We start from the raw sequence: 16700 nt of genomic DNA, 5'->3' as shown, positions 1-16700 counted from the left end.
AAGAAGACATAGGCAGTATGAAGCCGTGCCATTGGTTGAATGGGTAGTTCTTATGGACCAAGGGAGAAAATGATGGACTAACTGTCAGGTTACTCGTGGGTTGTCGTTAGTTAGTCTATTACCTACTGCCTTTGTCCATTGCAACCATTAGCTTCCACCAATAGGTTCCCTCCTTATCCCTTTTGTATCATCTTTGTCTTTAGCTTTGTCCATCAGTTTCAACAATCAGTCCGCAGGAGAGACCAAACAGCCTCGCAGCCTAATTTCGAAAAAATTTCGAAGAGACTTTTCTTTATTTTCGAAGTAGGATTAAGTACCTATATTATTTCGATTTTTGCCTTTTTATTTAGCAAAACAAAAAAGCGAGCCGATAAACTCGCAAAAAACGGGCTTACAAAAAAATAAAAAAAATAAAATACAATAAAATGTAAAATATGGGGCATAAAATTCAAGCGTCACACCTCAATGACTGAAGTCAAAAAGTGCGTAGCGCAAATCGCAAAGTTGCAGGTTTTCATTCTGCCGTGCTAAGGAAAAACGCCGTATGAACTTTCAGGCGTTGCCAAATCTCCTTTGATAATACACAAATTTCCTGGTAACCTCATGAATATTTTTCTCCCAATTTTTCAGTATATTTTGTTCGCAATTTCACCCGAATTTCCTTAAAATTTCGAGGAAAAATATTTATAACTTTCCTCGAAAATGAACATTTTATGAAAGGAAATTTGGCAACTCTCGAATGTTCATACGGCTTTCTTCCGTAGCACGACAGCCTTCATGTCATATTTTTTCAAAAGAAAACCAACCAATAGCTTTCCCACTAAAATGTTCCTGCTACTTTTTGGTACTCATTCAAGTAATTCAAGAAGAGGCACCTATTCACAGAGAGATTTCAGGGGATATTTTGGTTCGCTCTCTTTTGGAGAATAAATCAAACAAAATCTAACAATTTTAAACGTTACAGTGGAGGTGCGCTTTTTCAAACTTTAACAGCGAGTATTTCAGTCGAAGCCAACTATTATCTCGGTTGGCTTATGCAAAATATTAATTTAGAAACTCCCAAAATCAAGTGGTTTAGCTGAGTACTGCCGTGCTAAGGAAAAACGCCGTATGAGCATTCGAGAGTTGTCTAATTGCCGCTCGGTAAATATTTCTTTTTGAAGGAATTCATCAGGAATATTTTTCATTAAAGCTTACACACACTTCAGACCACATTACGAGCGAAATTTTCTGAAAAAATCGGAAGAAAATTATTCATACATTTTCTCGAAAATTCATACTTTCTCGAAGGACATTTGGCAACGCCTGAAGGTTCATACGGCGTTTTTCCTGAGCACGGCAGAGTAGATGTCTGTGATGCATGCACAAAAAACGGAGAAGCCCCGGCTATTTTTAATAGAGCATCAACACGTGAAAGATACGTGAGGCGAAATAGAGTATTAGTCAGCAGGGATGTAAACTGAAGATGCAATATTGGTTAGGGCCGTGGACCATTCCACCACCTAACTTATTGGATTACAAACTCTGCTTCAACAACTATTAAACATGTGCGGCAAAAATTGCTGCGCAGGAGAAAATATCCGAAACGCCTTCATTTTCGTGTATATACAGCACGGATGTCCTTTGAGCACGAATAGTCGTATCAAAGTACCTATTGCATTTTAGTTTTGTTTTGTCAAGTTTTTGCGTCGCTTCCATTAACCGAGGTGGTAATTTGAGATACCTATCCCTCTCCGCTTTAGTTCTCCTTTTGAAGGAAACGTAATGAATCGTCGTTTTATGCTTACTTTATTTAATGCATCTTGGTGATAGTTCGCGGGTATTTCAGTCTTAGTTTTCCCGCAGGCAAATTCAGGAGAGCTATTTTAATTTTTGACGAGTTCGGTCAAAAAATTAAAGTAAGAATTTGAGGTGCAAAACGCTTTTCAGTATTTTAAGGTTAATTTTTGAGACGGCAGAAGTGAACATAGACGACGGTGTTTGATGGGACAACGTTGAATCTGGAGCACAGTCTTGGACAAGTAGCTCCAAGCCTCATACGAAGGTCATCCAAAAATTAAGGCTACGTAGTTCATAAATATAAAACGCTCGATAGTGTCCAAGTTAATTAAATTTGGATAAACGGTTCGGTCAGTTAGTCAATATTTTTCCCAACTTCACGAATGAGACTTTTCCCTGCGACAAATCTCATGAAAATGTCCCGTGAATTAGGTGGAGACAAGGCCGTACCTTATCATTTTGAATCATCTGCAGGTAACGTCTGCCATTTTTTTTTGGATCCTACCATAACTAAAAGCTCCATGAAGGGATGGCTGAGTCAATCAGACACAGACCCTTTGGCGCCCATATTGGAGGGTAAGGGATTCGATCGAAAAATAAAAACGGGAATCGATCGATGTGATTCGATCGACATCGATTTGATCGACAGTCGTGGATTAATCGACAAACCCGGGAATCGATCGACAGACCCGTGAAGCGATCGACAAAATCCGTAAGTCGATCGACAAAAATCTGTAAATCGATCGAATCGATGTCGATCTGAACGCGTTATTCATTTTTTCGATCGATTCAAGTCGATCGAATCGACACTGTTTTTAGACAGTTTGTCGATCGATTACGTCGATAGATTCTTCGTCTTATTTTTCGATCGATTCACGTCGAACGAATCCATACCCTCCGTCCATACTCTCACCGAGTGTAGGAGTACTCTAATGCCGTGCTCAGGAAGAACGCCGTATGAGCCTTTATGTGTTGCCAGATTTCCTTTAATAAAATGCAGATTTCCTGGAAAACTTGCGGATATTTTTCTCCCAATTTTTCACAGAATTTCATTCGCAATTTAATCTACAGTATCTGAAAATTGAAAGGAAAAATATTCATAACTCTCTTCAAAAATTAAAAATTTATTGGAGGAAATTTGGCAACTCTTAAATGTTCATACGGCGTTTTTCCTTAGCACGGCAGTCTCGAAATGATATGTCGATGGCAAGGGCCGGTTAGAGTCCCTTTATACTGAGAGTCAAGACAATTCGGCTCATGGATGTCACAAACGGGAATAAAGATTACAGAAATTGAACGTTTTTCGTAATCTTTGATCGGCCCATTCTCAAATGCCTTTCTCCGTTCCTCCTCTCATTTCGTTTGTTCCTTGCCGAACCCGTAATTCCCTGGTCCATTCCAGATTATAATCTTTGCAATTGGTGAAAATGTAATCTTTATTCCCGTTTGTGACACTGTGGAGGCCTAAAATACGGGAACCAATCAGAAATGGATTCAAATTGTCTTGACTCTCAGTATAAAGGGACTCTAGGGCCGGTGAATGGACGTCTATTCGGGTTGCGAGCTGAGCTATTGTAAGTAGCTATGCCGAGATTAAAATCGGACAGAAAAAAAATATGATTTCAGGAACATCTCTAAGAATCGCTGACAAAAGAGAGGTGCTAGCGCCATGCCGCATACCGCATGCCGCGTGGAGCAGTCATAATTACATTGATGTAGACGCGGCAGACGTGGACATTGCGCCGATGCTCGACGCGACGGCTGCTCAGAAATCGCTCACGTTGCCGCGCGGTTATTTAACCCTGTAATCGGTCAGACTCGCATCTTGTCTAGCGAATAGGAATACGAAAAAGGAGGAAATCAGAAAAAAACACAGAAAGAAATTAAATGCTGATTTAGTAAGCATTTAAATTGTCGAAAAAAAGCCCGTCAAGTTTCCAATGCTGATTTTACAGTACAAAAATGCTAACACAACATTTAAATTTGCTCGTTTTACAGTGGGCGTAGTTGAGTTAGCATTTCTTCAAATGTAAAATCAGCATTTGAAACTTGTCGAACATGTTTTTATAACAATGTAAATGCTAAATCAACATTTAATTTTTTTCCATGAAAGATGAGGAAAATCCCTGCTAAAAATGAAGAGTAGGCTATTCAGAATTGGCTAACTCACGCGTGAGTAGAACTTTTTACTCATATGAGTAGAAATCCTACTCATATGAGGAGAAATTCTACTCATAAGAGTAGAGAAGTTCAACTCGTATGAATTCAATTTTTTTCATTTTTTAGAAGTGCTGCTCCTGACCAGGAGACATCTACATAGCGTGAAAATTGAAAATTAAATACATTTTGTCCTTATGACTTTTTTGATGCGGTGGCTAGTTTCTGAGATATCGGACACGGTAGATTCAACGCTGAACTCATGTGAGTTGAAATCTCTTGTGATACGAGTTGGCGAAAACTGGATGGAGAAATTCTGCTCATATGGGTTAAATTCTATTGATATAAGTTGAAATTCTATTCATATGATTTGAAAATCTATTCATATGACTTTGATTTTCTACTCATTTGTACTCACCATTTCTGGCAGGGAAATCAATTCTTTGTCTAGTTTCCTTCTTTCTCCTCGTTTCTCAACCGATGAACCCTTTTCTCAACCCGTTTCTCGTTCAATGTTTTTACTTAGCACAGGTCATGAAAAATTTGAATTTCCCGCTGACATGAAATACCGGAGTCTACACTTTGAATCAAATCGGGTGAAATGACAGTTTTGACAGGCTTCTTAAAAAATAGTGTTCATCCCCACTCTATTTTGTTAAGTGCAGCGACTGAGCCTAAGTGCCGACATTGTGGTTGCGTGCCATGTTTTCATACTTCGGAGACTGTTACGGTAACGTTTAATGTGCGATTCAACTCAAGTAGTTGGATTATGGTTTTATTCATGAGCGGGAAGTTTGAATTTATGTATCGAAAAATGTTATTATTACCGATCTTTGTTAGGAGTTAGTTTCAGTAATTTCCGTTGCACGAATCGTGTCTAACGTGAAATTTGCTGAGAAAACGTACATCATAATGCTGAAATTCGCACTTTGTAAAGTGGTTCATCGCAACTGAAAATTGATGTTACTAGGATTTGTCCTGGTTTACATGGAGACTTTAACACTGGAGTAGAAAAAACAGCTAAATACGCTAACTATTACATTCATGGTTTTAAGATTTGTCCTGGTATACCTGGAGACTTTAACACCGGAGTAGAAAAAACAACTAAATACGCTTCACTATTAAATTCATGTTTTTGTGTTACTCTTTTTATATTTTAAATGGCATCACAAATACATTTACAACTGCATCGTTTCATGAAAAAATCCGCATGATTTCCTAACAGCAATCGTGTGCCCCATCGTTCATTGGGACGCCCAGTATTTGACAATCTCTGACCGAATTCTGAATGCGAATTGGTCCTCTTGAAAGGTTCATTCGTAGGAATGCGTGCCCAACCCTTTTGGAGTATCTTTTTTTATGTGAGATTTCAGTTTTGTATTTTATGTCGAAAAAAAAGCTAATAGCTTCTAGCTGAACGGAACTTGTGAGATAAGAAAAGGGGGTGGTCGCATTTCGGGGACCTCAGATTTCGTCGAATACATAGGCACAGGTCGGTACGGACAGTTTTTATTATCGATTTTCTTGGAAACGGTGCCTTACATGGAAAAAAGTCATCTCATATAAAGTGTTTGAAATTATATTTTGAGTTGATTTCAGCAAAAAAGAAGAACAAAAAAACATGCCGTCATGGTCGCCGTTTTTCATACTTCGGATTTCGGATTTTGCTGGAATATCGACGCTGTATTGTACCTACCTACGTCACGGGATGAGCAATCCTCAAAATGCGACCACCTCTTTTTTTATGACACATGAAACATCGAGTTGGTGTCCGCATTGCACCTCCATTTTGCAAGCTGTTCTCATACTAGACAATATTATGCGTACAGAGATATGGGATTCTTTAAAAAACAACATTGCATTGCATCATACGTACATTGCCCACCTTGTATAAGTATGTACCTTTGAACTGGCAAGGTGGTCCTAAGAATTTGGGAAAATACCTCTTCACTTATAAAAATCTTTTGTTTTTTACAAATGTATGCTATAAGTGTAATTTTAATTCCTTCTCTTTCTGCGGGGAGGCAGTTTGTTGCGTCATACAATTAAAAAATCGAACCTAAAACAACGTCCTAAAATTAAGAGATGCATGCGATCTGACAACAAGGGATAATCCAGAAAATTCCATGAAAAATATGCGAGAATGGCTATAACTTAACATGGGGAATCGGCGAATTTTGCGTTCCTTTTGGCTACGTTGCGTATACTAGAGCTTGGAGCGATGGCGCGGTCAAACACCTCTCTACGCTCCCTGGTGCCCTGTCTCTAGTTCAGTCTATGTGTCTATCAAAGAGTGCATGAAAAGGACTGATTGAGATAATAATGGTAATTACAGGATTTCCGCGGAAAATTTATTATCTTTAATTGAAATGTTTTTTAAAACCAATAGTCTCAAAAAAAAGGGCAAACGTTGATCGACGAGTGTTGTTGCAGGTACCCGATATTATTCTATTATGTGATAAAATGCAGAGATAAAATTGGGCGTGACCGTGGAAAATTATCCGGGAGGAGAACGTGTCTGAAAAGTGGGTAATCGCTATCCCTCTGGGGCAACGGGGAGTTTTCTCCTATTTATTGGGACCCAAGCGGAGGGTGGGCAAATAATATGAGTCGGACTTTTTTATGGTAAAAGGACCTATGTCGCACACAAAACCTATGCACATAGCTCCTTTTAGCATGAATACGTCCAGCTGAGACGTGCGCTCGTAAATTGAGCCGAGGCATCTTTGACTCTATTGCACGATTTTAATGTTTGTTATAAATTAATAGTTCTGAACGAGCATGTTATGTGCAATATATATGTTTGTATGATCAGTGGCGTGGCGTGAATTGCGATATATCGATTGTTATGCCATTTAAACGTATGGAAAAGGATCGATAAACTGGGTGTTCGCAGCGAACACCTTAATAATCGATTCTTTTCCATAGATTATTCAATGGTATAACTATCGATATATCGCAATTGACGCCACGCCACTGTGTATGATATGAGTGTTGGTATGCGTTCCGCGTGAGCTAGGTGTGATTAAAATGAGGCGAGAACGAATCTTGATCCCCTTTACTCCGGATTCAGACAATATAGAACGTATAAATAAAATGAACCAAGTATCACGAGTTTAGATTCCATTCCATGGTTGTACGCTGAAAGAATGCATGTCAATTTGCGACATTGCAAATTTTCCACAATAATTTATTTTTTTAATTGAAAAACTGTTCAACTTTAGGACTTGAAAATTTCCGTGGTTCCTTTTGAGAATATCCTGGAGAGGGTACTTAAGCAATAAAGTGGCGGTTCGAAACTTTTTTTTTGAAAAGTAAAGTAGCAGGTAACGAAAATCATGCAATGAGATGCACTTTTTCACGGTCCAGTCATCGGATTTTGTCTCGTCTCGGTTCACTCTTGAAATTTTGAATAATTTTGAATCTCTGAGCGAAAATCTGCATTATTTTGTTTGCATCGACTCTGTATTGTAAATTTACCTCGCGATAGCAGGCATATTGGCAAATTTTAAGTATATGGGCCACTTTTTATAAACGAATCCTTCTGCTTCTTTAAAATACTAATTTTCAAAGAAGCTATGAATAAGTTTCCATGAAATCCCAACTTCGCATCGCTGCGAAGTTTGTTGCAGACTTTTTGTGACAGGATTTCAAATATCGATGGCAAAAGTGCGAAACCTGTACTCTCCGTTTGCAACGTTGCGCAGACTTCCTGTCATACTTAATTTTTCTATGGAAAACTATTCGTAGCATAATTTCTTGAACATTTCCTTGATTTTGCTTCAATCCTGGCAGAATATTTTGTACGAATTTCAAGTTATATAGTTAGCCTCATCGAAAAAATGGAATAGGGGCAAAAATTTCGAAACACCGCAGTGGAGATACGTGTTTCCATGCTCTGGTCATCGATATACTAAAAAAATCACGGTTCCTTTGTCAAACTACTCACTGGAAAAAAAACACACATTGGATCTAGAGTCCAGACTCTTAAAATAATCGACAAGAAAAATACTCTTGATTCAATCGGATTTAAGCTTAAATCAAGAACCCAGCCTCTTAATTTGAGCCGCGGATTTCCTTTTGATTTAAGCTTAAATCTGATTGAATCAAGATTATTTTTTCTTGTCCATGTTTTCTAGAGTCTGGAATCTAGATACAATGTGTTTTTTTCCACTGCTGCTTTAATTTAGCGGTGTACTTTTTTGTTTCAAATAAGTTTTGCGATTATGAAAGCTTTTTTTTATTGTTTTAATTTTTTTTATTATTTTTAATAAATATCCACGTCGATGTGGACGAATTTAGTAATATTTAATGTGGGTTTAGATATGTGCACAGTGACTTTCAAAATCACCACATATCTAGACAGCCGAACACCTGGCTGAATTTAAAATTGCTGGAAATGGTATGTAGATTGCGCTTGAATAGGATACATAGTATCCAATCCGTTTGGTTAGTGAAGTGTATATGCCTTTTACGGCTATGGGGAGGGGAGAAGTTGATTTCACATGCACTGTGAAATTGCGTAAATATCGGAAAACCAGTTTCGCGGAGGGTCTCCAGACGACACGTCGAAATTATCTCCGCTCTGAGAAGAGAGCAGCGTCCGTCGCTGTTAGCATATTTTATTCATTACCGTGATAAATGTTGGAGTGGAAGTTCAAAGACGGCTTGAATCTAGTGTTCTTTGTAGGAAAAAATCTCGTTACTGAGCTTGTCAACCGGCGGAGTACACCATCAAACGCGTGTACATCGCAACCAGATCGATGTTTCACCATTAGACAGATAATGAACACGTTGCCCCCCGACACGAGTAGAACAAAATTGAATTAGTTGAAAAGGAAGTGGAGTATCACAGATTTAGTACCTCAGGTTGAAAGAGGCCGTATATTATCCAGCCACTTGGAGATATTACTCTTCAGTCGTGGTTGGAGCACAAAACTCATAACTGCTTCACAGCGCACCGCATGCATCACGCCGCAGACATCACAGTGCAACCGAATATTGAAATGATTTTTCAATTTGATTCAATTAATTTGCAATTTTTTACCATGAGATTGCAGTGCTTTTATATCATTCGGTCCATAAATATTATTTTCAAACGATCAATAAGATGAGTTGAGTGTGTGAAAACAATAAGCAATTTGCGTTGCAAAAAAAAAAAAAAAAAAAAAAAAAAAAAAAAAAAAAAAAAAAAAAAAAAAAAAAATTGCAACTTATTCCAATTGTTTCCCCAATAAATTCCAAAGAAAGGAGCCCCTTCAATCAGTGAACAGACAACGCACTCGACACTCTATTATAATAATAATTTTACTGTGTACCTGCAATTATTGCAGCCCCCACTGTTTGGTGGGAAAAAACCAATCTCTTGACTGGTCTGTTCGTTACTCGCAATTAGGCGATTAATTTATTAGTTGGCTAGTATGTTGACGCTTGATTCGGATCACTGGGAAAAAAGTCGCTTGGATCTAGAGTCCAGACTCTTAAAAACATCGACAAGAAAAAATACTCTTGATTCAATCCTATTTTGCCTTGAATCGAAGAGCCGAGCCTCTTGATTTAGGCGGATTTCCTTTTATTTTAAGCAAGAATTCCGATCGAATCAAGAGTATTTTTTCTTGTCGATGTTTTTAAGAGTCTGGACTCTACATCCAAGCGACTTTTTTTTCCAGTGATGCTCACTGATCTATCTATGGGTTACGAGGAGAGCTTCAAAATGAAAAAAAAACTAGGTGTTAGATGTCAAGATGAATGAAAAATGTGTAGTATGATAATATTTCCGATAGAACTTATCGTAAATATTGAAATGAGGCAGTGAGCAGAGGGAAGCTGTAACAGCGGTTGTTGCCATTCTGGCGAGGAGTTCAGATGCAGGATCAGAGCAGGAAGAGAGTGCTGCGTGCAGCTATGACGTCATCTACTCAGGGAAACCAGTCTCCAGGAGATGGGACTGGAAAATGACAGCGAAAACTCTAAGCGTGAGTGGATAAATCTCGGTTATTCTACAAACCCCATGTCTCAACTGGTTGGTTTTCGTTGAAATAATCTCGACTGAAAAGGAAAGGATCGAGTTATTGAACTACATGTGGCGTTCGAGTCATGCCCCTGCCTCCCCCTCCCTTTGACCGATCCTCTGCTCCCGGCATTTCTCGTTCGCTTCTTTTTTCCTCCGGTAAGCGCTAAATACATCGACAGCATAACAATGCGATCGCTGCATTGATTATGCTCTATTCTTAGAAAAGTAATAAGTTCTAATTTGCAGATGAGTTTTGATCGGGCGTTGATGCGCCTCGCAGTTCAGAAGCCAAACGAGAATATGTTAACATTATAAATGTAAATAATGTTCAATGGCTGCTTTCGAGCCCCAGACAAGCTGTCTGTTCTTTATCTCCGCGGTTAATTTTTCATTTACCCATTAAAAGACCATAAAACCGCTTTACGGCTCGAAACGGTCAGGAGAACGGGGGATGGGTACCTGGGTCTTCTCTCTCCTCTCGAAAGAACTCGCTCAATTCGTATGGCTCCGAGCATATTTTCTAATTCTTCGCGGAAAATAAAAAAGTGAAATAAAAATTGAAAAATAAGTTGGGGTTTTATTATGACAAGGGCTGGTCTGATTCTTGAGTCCTCCCACCATAAAATCCACCCACCGGTAGATATTTTTGAACCTCGCACTGTGCAGTTCAGGTGAACTATTACATTGCAACACCGGCTAAAATATTTGTTTGGTGAACATCTTATGTGCAAGGGAACCTTGTTACTGACAGCAAATCATGATAGATAAGACTAAAAGTTTACAGTAATCATGAATATTATGATATATAATCTCAACAAATAACTTTTATAGTTTCTCAGTGAACCTATAAAAAAAATTCATTCGTAAATATTTTATATTTCTATATCTAAATGTATATTTACGTCCTACAGTAAGTTGAAAAATACATGCTGTAAAGCTAAGCAAGAACAGCAGCGGTTCTCTACTATAGATTTTCTGAGTTTTACTCACAGACGCAAAATATATGACAGCAGAACATAGGGCATATCGACGGTGAAACCAGACCATAAACCTCGGTTTGCGACATCGCAGACTTCCTGTCCAATTTTGCCCGCAATTTAATCTAAAATATCTGAAGATTTCAAGGAGAAATAAGCATAAAAATCCTAGAAAATACATGTTTTATCCGGAGAAAGGCAACTCTCGAATGTCATACGGCGTTCTTCCTCAGCACGGCAGAGTATGTCTCAGAGACTTAAACGCAGGATCAGAAAAGTAACGCATTATTATTTTTTATTTTACTTTATTACAGTGCGATCTAAGTATCACAGATCAAATATAGATTATTTTCAATTGGCATCATATCATTGAGAACCTCGAAGAAAATTCAGAGATTTTCATATAATGTTGAAAACTCTTTATTAATATTTCAAGCCATGTTAACAAATCATTTAGTCTCACCGTCGATATGCTAGGACGTAGCATCATTCATAAACTTGTACATTCTGTTATTTTCAATGTTTCTGAAAAATATTTATTGTACTCGCTACCAATTGAACAAATCAGTTCTTTAGAGTAAATCTATACCCAAGTTAACAAATAAAAACTAAATAAAAGCAATCGACTCAACTTTTAAAAATTCGCAATTTACGAGAACGAATACTTTTTAGGTTGCGATTTTCTTAGTTTGAGTGATTAAAATCCGTAATATATCGTAATATGTCCGTAATCCGTAAAATATTATTGCGTTTCCTTCCGTAAGATCTAACTTACGCAACTCTCCGGTATGTTTGTTGCCCATGCGGTGAAATTGAAGGAGAGATTCAAACGAATGAGATCCACCAAAATAATCACAAATCGTTCATCGATCCAGCCAAAGTATGTTTTCCCCCCAAATAGCTTGCTATTCGTGTTGATTTCCGGTAAACTCGGTTCTTATCAGTATCCTTAATTTCTCTTTCCTCCTTTTCCTCGTCTTCTTTCTTTCCTCTCATTTCATTGTTATGGCGCCTGGTTTAGCCACTTCTCATATAATTTTCGGCCCCGGATAAGATATCGTGAGAATCTTGTTTGGACTCAGGTGATTACCCTCGAAACTCTCTCGCACCCGAAAAAAAGATATTCTCGCATACGGGATTCTGCCCTCAAGAAAATTGTGTCCAAACTTTTGTCCCTTGGATATTGGAGTGGATCACTAACATTTCTTTACTTCACACAGCGTGGTCGTTTCACAAAACACTTTGAAAAAAAAAAAAAAAAAAAAAAAAAAAAAAAAAAAAAAAAATTAAACATTTTTCAGTAAAATGGACTGAAGAGTCTAAAGCTTGATTTAAGTCAGAGTTTTCTTTTCTTTGCGGCAAATTCCTCGGCCGCTAATATGTACAGTCCATCCATAATTATGACCAGAGGAACGCTGGAGACTGCGGCAAGAAATTCTCCTTACCCTGAATTCCACGTAGATGTGGTGACCGCCATTTCTGAAACCTCCCATAGCTCCTCTGATTTTAGGAGGCACATCAGTAAACACCGAGAAAGTCCGGGCTCTGCAGCATCACTCGTCTTCAATTTGATGTTTCTCATAGTTCACAGACTATTCTCATCTTTGATGACAAAATAAGGGGAAAAATCGTAATCTTCGTCGGCAAACCCAGGAAGAAAATTGTTCATTTTTCGTATTCAGATAGTATATAAATGGACAATTTGGAAGCTAATTTTTTACATTGAAAAAACGATTTTGCACTGAGCACTTAGTGTTTAGATGTTTAAGGGCCTCCCTCGCCCCCTATACTGCCGTGCTGAGGAAAAACGCCTTATGAACATTCGAGAGTTGCCAAATTTCCTTCGATAAAATGTTCATTTTTTAGGAAAGTTATGAATATTTTTCCTTGAAATTTTCAGGAGCTTCAGGTGAAATTGCGAGCAAAATTATCTGAAAAGTTGGAAAGAAAATATTCATAAGTTTACCAGGAAAAATTCGGTTTTTATCAAAGGAAATTTGGCAACGCCTGGAGGTTCATACAGCGTTTTTCTTAAGCACGGCAGTAAAGCTCATGGTACCGATGAGAGGATTTGTCTGTTCTCTAATTTTTCTCAAGGACAACCCTTGAAATCTTGGAAAAACCAAAGATTCTGACGGCGTTTTTCCTTACCTCACGGCAGAGCTGATCCCCTGACCTAAGATCAGCTCCTCTGTTGAGTCATTGCTCATGCCTCACGCTGGTCGGCCGCCGTACCGTGAGGTGAGAAGCGTCCGTAGCGTTATAGCGTTACGTTACGGTCGTGGTACCTCCTCCACAGTGGACCTATCTGATCCGTCCGTAGCGTAGCGGGGACGTATACCTAGGTTACCTGCCCGCTCGTCGCGCCGCGCCGGCCGCTCGGCGCTTGGATCCACGGTGGCTTCTCGCTCCCTCATCAGTCGACGCGTGTCTCCTCGACCGGCATAGTCGTCGTCCGCTGTCCTTCTAGCTCCATAGCCTCAAACCCCGCAACCAACTTGTTTATAAACACTCCCGACGCTGCCCTCTCGAAATTAATTTTTGCGCCTCTCTCCGCGGATCCACCCTTATCACACTCAAGTTTTGTGCCGAGACATTTTTTCACTTCCCCAACTTTCTCCATCGATTTTCTGTGAAAAGTTCGAAGTTTAGCTCCTGGAAGTTTAGTGAAGTCGGTGTTTAGTGGTTGATATCCTTGGACAGTTAAGAGTAACGAAATGGATTTTTTTTCTGGTGAGTTATCTTTTTACCAATTCCATGGGGAGCGCATGGGGAAATAAACCGAGTTTTCTTGATTCTATTTGACGTTTTGAACCAGCGCACAATCGCGTCTCACGTTGCGGAAGTTTTCCTCATTTTATAGTCTATCAATCGAGAACTAAACAACACAGCGCCTTAAAACTCTCTTTTGAATTTTTACTAGATTCTGAATAATGTATACTTACGCAGTATTCAGTTAGAATGTTGCTTGTACTTTTTTTTTAAAGAAAATATAAAATGAGTAGAAATAAGGCAACGTCTGACGCAGTTACACTCATTATTGTTAAAACAGCCCATCTGATCTTGTTGTCTCAATGTTTAGCTTACTATTGTTGAAAATCTTTATACTCAACTGCAAAACGAAGGTTTCTATCAAATTGTCAGTTTTATATAGTTGTGGTTTATTTTAGTTTTATTTAGTGTGAGTTATTTCGTCCGTTGTTCCTCAATTTATCAAAAACTGTTGAGTGTGAACAAGTGAACAAGGTTGGGGTCAATGATTGGAACAACTCAAATAGACCAATTTTGATTGAACCCGTGTCGGCTTATTAATCCGAGGGTGAAAATAAATGCAGGAGGTACCATTATTTCATGAATACTGATTCTCTGCATGCACATTGACTTTGCCCTGCATTTTGTAAGTGCGAGCGACAAAAGTAAACTAGAAGTTGGCAACCTCGGCCAATTTCATATGCAATTCAAAGAACATATTCTAGAACAAGCAGCCAGGAAAGAAGTTCTAAGTGGAAAAGTTATTTAATTGCCGAAGAGATTAATTGCAACGAAAACGTGTCTGCTGATGGCTGGTCTTGTATCCTTAGATTTCTATGAGCTGTGGTTTTTTAGAAGAAAAAAGGTTGGTCATAATTCGTCGTTTCCCGAACGAAGGAACACTGGAAAAAAAGTAGCTAAGCTCAAGCATGTTGATTCTTGAATTTGCCGCCAAGAATTTTTATTTATCTTGCTTTAAGCTGAATTTTTCTTGATACAAGAAAATTAATGTTCGGGTTACGCAAAAAAGTAGCTTATATTAACCAGAAAAATTCTTGATTTAAGGAGAAATACTTCTTGGCAGCAAATTTAAGATTCTTTTTTTTCAGTGTACCTATCAGGGGTAATTTTAAAATGACTATCTTCGCCTAAAAATGTAGGTGTCATCGACTCAAGATCACTTACTTCACTCGATTCACGATTCACTTGATCTGAACTATGCCAAGTCAAACCTACGACGCGCTAGAGTACTCGCAAAATTATAGATGTACTTTCACGTAGCTTATTTGCAATTCGAATTCAACTTCTGAAGTGCGAGAAAGTTTAATGCAATTTACGAGCACCAATTTCCCCTCTCGTCGAATTAATCCGTGTGCCATGTGATTCATCCAGTTGATAATTTTTCCTGGTATGAGAGATTGGCAAACGTTTAAAAATGTTCCAGTGACTCGCTCATCTACTATTCGCTTGGCGGATCTGTGTGTGCTGCATGTTCCTCCCATCAACGGTTTAATTTCCGGGATACATCTGAAATGAATCAGTGAGAACGGAAACACACCAACTCGGAAAAATGAAAATAATCAAGACATACACAAAACTGCACAGTAGAAGAATAATTTAGTCCAAGAAAAAGATATTTGGTGCCGAAAGACAAGCACTACAGGGCATTTTAAAGGTCCAAGATGGAACAGATGCGCTAACTTCAATGCCCTTTATAAAAGCTGACTACCTTCAATGAAAATGTAACATTTTCGAATTATCGAGTTGGTGTGTTTTCGTTCTCACTGATTCAAGTATGTTCACATTGCAAATTGCAATATTATACATATTTCGGTAAATAACTACCAATTTTAAATTATCAACAAAATAAGTTTTATGTGCGAGGAAGGTAGGCACTTTGCGCTGGAAAAATTTAGTAACATTGATGCAATTTTTTATCGTAACAAACCTCAATGAGAGGAGCTCCTTCAATTAGTGGATAGGCAACATGCACAACACAGTAAAACAGCAATAATTATACCATGTAATTTCAATTTATTGAAACTTATGCCACTTGAGAATATAATGCGTTACTTTTCTAGTCTCGCGTTTAAGTCTTTGAGAAAAACTAATATTGCAATGGATTTGCTCTTTCGTTCCAAAGATGTAAAAATACACACCCTAGCTGAGATGGAGGCGTACGCTGCCGTGCTAAGGAAAAACGCCGTATGAGCTTCAGGTGATTGCCAAATTTCCTCTGGTAAATTGCTGATCTTCAGGAAAATTTTTGAATATTTGTCTACCATTTTCTCAGATAATTTTGTTCGTAATTTGATCCAAAATTTCTGAAAATTTCAAGGAAATATATTCGTAATTTCCCTTAAAAATAAATATTTTATCGAAGGAATTTTGGCAACACCCAAATGTTGATACGGCGTTCTTCCGTAGCACGGCAGTATGTCCCTATTTCTGAAATTCTCTTCACTCTCAGATCTTTATCTTGGCTCATCATTCGACCAGTTTTTGAGTATTGTATAGCTCCTTAGATTTTCGGGGAATGCGTGATGAAATACTTTCGAATTAAAATTTCAAATTTTTCAAAATGTTCGCAAACCGTGTGTAGCTTGTTCCGAGGCTTCTCTAGAGCGTTTCCCGTTGAGACCTCAAAATCCTCGATTTTGACCTCTCACCCTAAAATCGGCTCCACAATTTGCTCTGGGAAGGGAGCGTCCCTTTTCCTGTCACATTTTATAATCGGCCCCACAACGCGATTTATGGCCTGAACTTTTCACCAAATATACTCAAGGGCATTAAAAAGCGTTCACTGGAAAAAAAGTATTTTGGATCTATAGCCAGCTACTCTTTCAAAATTCGATACGAAAAACTTACTCAGTCACGCGGATTTGTGCTTGAATCAATTAAGAGCCCATGCAGCTTACTTTAAATGGATTTCCTTTTGATTCAAGCAAATATCCGATTGAATCAAGAGTATGTAATTTTTCTTGTCACGCCGTTTTAAGAGTCTGGACTCAGGCTCCATAAGA

General features: G+C 38.4%; 1 protein-coding gene across 2 annotated transcripts in view; it reads left to right on the top strand.

Annotated features, from left to right (window-relative positions):
• The first annotated feature begins 13215 nt into the window (after positions 1-13215).
• The window catches only part of LOC109037512 (probable metabotropic glutamate receptor mgl-1), a 92815-nt gene continuing 89330 nt past the window's right edge, over positions 13216-16700 (top strand). Inside the window, exon 1 of one of the 2 annotated variants that reach the window (XM_072300543.1) lies at positions 13216-13659. The gene's annotated coding sequence lies outside the window, so the exon portion shown is untranslated. The remainder of the gene's footprint in view (positions 13660-16700) is intronic. The other variant, XM_072300542.1, reaches the window with a different exon arrangement.

Source organism: Bemisia tabaci, chromosome 5 (assembly GCF_918797505.1).
Source record: "Bemisia tabaci chromosome 5, PGI_BMITA_v3".
Taxonomy (NCBI): domain Eukaryota; kingdom Metazoa; phylum Arthropoda; class Insecta; order Hemiptera; family Aleyrodidae; genus Bemisia; species Bemisia tabaci.
The sequence above is the reverse complement of the archived record's forward strand: the minus strand, read 5'-3'. Positions and strand labels throughout refer to the sequence as shown.